Source organism: Panulirus ornatus, chromosome 43 (assembly GCF_036320965.1).
Source record: "Panulirus ornatus isolate Po-2019 chromosome 43, ASM3632096v1, whole genome shotgun sequence".
NCBI classification, from domain to species: domain Eukaryota; kingdom Metazoa; phylum Arthropoda; class Malacostraca; order Decapoda; family Palinuridae; genus Panulirus; species Panulirus ornatus.
Genome location: NC_092266.1, coordinates 35184562 through 35190359, shown reverse-complemented (window position 1 = coordinate 35190359; position 5798 = coordinate 35184562). Strand labels below are relative to the sequence as shown.

General features: G+C 39.3%; 1 non-coding gene across 1 annotated transcript; it reads left to right on the top strand.

Moving 5' to 3' along the window:
- The first annotated feature begins 1082 nt into the window (after nucleotides 1-1082).
- Nucleotides 1083-1154, top strand: TRNAM-CAU (transfer RNA methionine (anticodon CAU)). Its single transcript has one exon. It is a non-coding gene; the product is annotated as a tRNA-Met (tRNA).
- Nucleotides 1155-5798: the final 4644 nt, after the last annotated feature.

Genomic DNA, 5798 nt, shown 5'->3' with positions numbered 1-5798 from the left:
TATAGGCGGAATCCGGTAACACCTCTTGAATAGCATGTGGAAGACAGAGTAGAGTGGCTAGGCTGTGGAGCATGTTCTCCACTTCAACTGACTAATGATATGTTAAGACAACACAAACCACATACATCCATTGTGAGGATGGAATCAGGGATGAAACATCTATAACTAGAAAGGTTAAAGATACAAAGATGATGAAATACCTTTACCCGGGATCAGTAGCACCTGTGGTAATGGACACACCTTTGTAATGCTTGATCACTTACAACTGATCAACTTTAATACGAAAGTCTTAGGTATTGTCCCTCAGGAAAACTTTTTATAAATATTTATAAAACACATATATATGTTAGATATACACTATCTCTAGAATATATCTTTACCTGGGACGTGTAACACTTGTGTGGATAGACACACCTTTGTAATGCTTGATCACTTACAACTGATCAACTTTAATACGAAAGTCTTAGGTATTGTCCCTTAGGGAAATTTTTTATGAATATCTATAGAAGATTTACATATGCTATATGTACGTTATCTCTGGAATATATCTTTACCCGGGACGTGTAACACTTGTGTGGATAGACACAGCTTTGTAATACATGATCTATTACATGAATTGAACTTCACTAACGAAGAGTTATTCAATGCGTCGTTAGAGAACATTAATCAAATACTTATATAGAATTTCTATGTTAGGTAAAAGGCATTTCTTGATAGTAAACATAAAAAATTATGATGAAAAATAAAGGACGTTGAGGGAAAAATTTTGTTAAAAAGATGAAATACTCCTGCCTTAAACTAACTCCTTGTATTGCATTTTCAGTTAGATACCCACATGATAATGCATTCTGTTCTTTATAATCATAAATGTTTATGTTCTTAACACGTTTTTATCATTTCTTATATAATCTTAAGGATTCAGGCTTAAAGATCTTGGTTATGAACAATCATTATAATGCAACACAATACATATTCATCATAAACAATTCATTTATCACAATAACCATTATGTTTGTACCAGATTCTTTAAGTCCTCAGTCACGTTTGTTAATATATAAGAGAATTTTCCGCCACTGACAAGTGGCTCCGTGGTGTAGTGGTTAGCACATCTGCCTCATAAACAGTTGGTCCGGGTTCGATTCCCGGCGGGGCCTTTATTTTCAGTATTTTTTTGTGACCGTAAATACTCGTAGGTAGGTTCTCTCTCTCTCTCTCTCTCTCTCTCTCTCTCTCTCTCTCTCTCTCTCTCTCTCTCTCTCTCTCTCTCTCTCTCTCTCTCTCTCTCTCTCTCTCTCAGGCAAGAGGCAAGTTGATATGTGCTGGGTGGGTGGGTGGGTGGGGTGCACAGTGGCTCGCCGTCATATGGCAAGAACTTCATCGCTCTCACTCAGTCACGCAATCTACATTCATAGTGGCTGGCTGGGGAGAGAGAGAGAGAGAGAGAGAGAGAGAGAGAGAGAGAGAGAGAGAGAGAGAGAGAGAGAGAGAGAGAGAGAGAGAGAGAGAGAGAGAGAGAGAGAGAGAGAGAGAGAGAGAGAGAGAGGAGTTCATGCTTATGAGTTCATCTAACGAGATTTTGCCAAAAGGCAGGGCAAGCGCGTAACGCTCTCCGCAGAGAAATATATTGTCAGGAAGAAAAAGATCAAAGTGGTGGGAGTAAGGTGTTGTGATGTGTTATGTCTGGGAAGGAGAGGTTGTATGTTTGTGGAGTGAGAGCCAGCAGACAACGTCTGGGTGAGACAGGAAGGTAAGAAAGCTGCCTGAGTCAGAGGAGTGGTAATTAACAGCCACTAAAATGCCACGTGGTGCCTGGAAACTGTAGTGACGTAAGTGACATGGGGGCCTGCATGGGTCTGCTGGTGGTGTTGGTGGTGGTGGTGGTGGGTGGTGTTGGGGGATGTGGGTGGTGTTGGGGGGATGTGGGTGTGGTGTTGGGGGATGTGGGTGTGGTGTTGGGGGGATGGGGGGGTTGGGTTAGAAGGCACAGGCAAAAGTCAAAGAGAAAAACCTATATATTGTCAGCGTGACAATGGAGATGCAAATGTTGTTATTTTTGGACCTGAAGCGAGATATTCATCAATTGTATTCTCACACATATCTATAGTAATGCTTTCAACCACAATCTAATTGGTAAATGATTCTGGAAATGATTCCTCAATCTTGTTAAGGAAAAGTATTTCACCTCATCATCTGAGGTCAAACGTTTGCCCACCAGTTTGTGTTTATCAGCGTGACGTCATTAGTAGACATGTTTATACCTCATAGCGATTTTTGTTGGTAATACAGACAGTTAGTTTCGCTCTATTTGCTATGAACTTAACTTTAAAGTAAAGTACACACGGTAGAAGGTATCTTCCCGGATGTGTCCAATTAATTTAGAAATGATCAATACGACTCGTGTTGTCTGGGTAGGGTTGGTGAGTGTGAATGTGGATATATTTCGTCATAATTATGGTAACTCATCTTTATAAACAATTCCATCAAAATATAAATCATTATAACATTTATTATGACAATTTGTCCCTGCCTGGCACGGGGTCTTGTCGGTCTGCCGCTCTGTAACAGGTCAACATGTATGTGTATCGTGGGATTTACTGGTTATTAACAGGTAAAGGTCATTAAACCAGAAGCTGTACCATACAGTACAACATACTATAACAGTATTTGCTACTTGGTAACAGGAATATATGTATGTTGTTACATTTAGAAGGTTATGAAGAGCTAAGGTCATGACACCTTCATCCATACCATACGTCATACATCAAATGTATAACAGATTGTATATATGTTGGAGTGTTACCGGACTTCGCCTGCATGAGGTTCCACCACAGGTGTAAAGTCACCTTCGACGTGGTAATATTATCGTTAATGGCCAGAAACATCTCGTCATGGAACTTCTCACTCCAAGAGAATCCAACATTTACCTGCTACTGATTGTAGCGCAGCCTTAGAGTTACAGGAGCCCCATGAAAGTGGTCCTGGAGTTATAGAAGTGATCATCTTGGATGATATAACATCAGTGAGCAGTTAAAGGTCATTGAACTTAATTACTTAATATAAACATTGAATATAGAAAACGTGATGACGGCGTGACATAAAGCTATGAATATCTTTCTTGATTACTGAGTGTCAGGACGGGTTCTGCTGGCCCAGCAGGACTTGAAGAATTTTGGAGGAGTTTGTTGGAGGGTCTTGTGAGTGTGGTGGTGCAAGATGATCATCGAGAAAGCTCTTGTAACTGCTTGACCTTAACTGTTTCATGAAACTGATGACCTGTAGAGATCGTCTACTGAAGCTGGTGTCATTTCACATATGTACTAATCTGTACAACTTCTTATAAGAACTTATTGTATTAAAGACGTAAATCTCCCGAGGAATTGTGCAGATCATAATCGGTTTTTAGTAAAGACAACACAAAAGGATTTTCATACTTCACCAAACTATTTTGAAAACCTGTTTATAATGAAATTATCAACACTTGTCTCTAAGTTTTCAGTATTCTGAGGAAGTTGATAAATACATTTATCAAATTAAGGTTTTTACAATATTTTGAGGAGTATATATCGAAAGCTGGAAGTGAATTATCACCATAGTTACATGAATTGTTTATATAAGACACGTAATTATTCTTTTCTTGTTTAAACCGTGCATCAGTATATAGGGATGAATTATAATTTCATTATTCTTTACATAAATGAATCAGTTTTCACCAGCTGGGAAGTAAACGTTACTTTCAAAACCAATGTGCAGCCATCCAGCCAGCCAGCCTGGCCTACAGAGAAGTTATGACATACATTTATCATCAGTATGGAATGACTAATGAACTGTACATATTAATTTTCTCTTGGAAAATATATGGTATATATTCCATGGTAATATGTATGTAATGTAATCTCTTCTATCTATTCATTTGTCTATCATCATTACGCCATTCCTAATCTAATGGTGTGTAAGAACGAATCATATTGGCCGAAAATAGTAACGTAAATACGTTTAAGAATAAACATGATAATATTTTGCTTCACCTCCACTTGTGACAGCATTTGCGTCTCCTTAGTCACCTAGACAGACTGCAGGTTTTTCTCTTTGAATTATCTGTTTACCTTTCTACTTTCACCAGTGTAATCTGAGATTCTGATATCTGCCACTATCACAAACACCATCAAAATGACCCATTGGTCTGTTGCTGTTTGACTTCCTTTGTATTCCTTTTGATAACCAGATTTCCTGCTGCTCCTTCCCTGGGTGGGCAGGTGATGGCAGGATTCACCCAGCCAGGTCAGCTCCCCCACCATGACTGGACCTGCTGCTGCCTCTTGTCACTTTTATATGTGGCTACTGTGATAATGGAGGTTTGGGTTAAAGAGAAAGTAACATATCCTGGCCACACTCTTGTTGCTCGAATTCATATAAGCAAAGTCCACATACAGCACGACTGTCCTATGATAATTCAGTAGAGGTGAATAATAGAAAGATAATGAAATACAAATTAGCCATCATGTGAAGTGTATATGCTCTGACGTATGATACGAATTCAAGCTCAATAACGTTTGGCTGTTAATATCAATTAATATCAAAATGAAGATCAATCTGGACTGGCAGGGAAGGGTAGGTAAGGTGTTCATAAGTTGTGTTACATATATGACAGGTGTGTTGTTACCTTACTGTAGGTAAGGTGTTCATAAGTTGTGTTACATATATGACAGGTGTGTTGTTACCTTACTGTAGGTAAGGTGTTCATAAGTTGTGTTACATATATGACAGGTGTGTTGTTACCTTACTGTAGGTAAGGTGTTCATAAGTTGTGTTACATATATGACAGGTGTGTTGTTACCTTACTGTAGGTAAGGTGTTCATAAGTTGTGTTACATATATGACAGGTGTGTTGTTACCTTACTGTAGGTAAGGTGTTCATAAGTTGTGTTACATATATGACAGGTGTGTTGTTACCTTACTGTAGGTAAGGTGTTCATAAGTTGTGTTACATATATGACAGGTGTGTTGTTACCTTACTGAGCCTCATAGTTTGCCTGATCTTCGTAACGTTCATCACGATCACTTTATGTAATAACTCACAATGATATATAATCTCCACATCTCACTCCGTCACTCATACTCTAGTTCTTTAATATAACACCATTGCAAAACAAAATTGCTCAGTAACCAAAGATATTAGCGCCGTGTGCCTTAATTACTAATCTATCTTCATTCTTACTAAAATTAGACAAGAACATTCATCTATCGAGGCTTCTAATGAATCTAATAGTCTATCAATGATGACATTTATATTCATCTTCCTTCAACCTTCTGAAATGTTAATCTTCTTTCATGTGTAACCTCAGAATCAGTTCAGGTTTTGCCACACTAAAACCATAAATTCATGAACTTGGTATTTTCAACTACTTTTCCATTCCAACTGAGTGGAGCAAGACAACCCTTTTTCTGCTGAAGGGTACGTTATGAAGGTGCTTCTCTACTCTCGTCCCAAGCCTCTCTCTCCTGTCCTGCCTGACTCTCGTCCCAAGCCTCTCTCTCCTGTCCAGCCTGACTCTCGTCCCAAGCCTCTCTCTCCTGTCCTGCCTGACTCTCGTCCCAAGCCTCTCTCTCCTGTCCTGCCTGACTCTCGTCCCAAGCCTCTCTCTCCTGTCCAGCCTGACTCTCGTCCCAAACCTCTCTCTCTCCAGTGTGGAATAATTCAGTTAATCAGTTATCATAACGCAGTGGTATATCATGCTACCTTCTCAACCACTGATCTCTCCCTGGCCAGGTAACATACCAACATTGATTAACCCATGTCA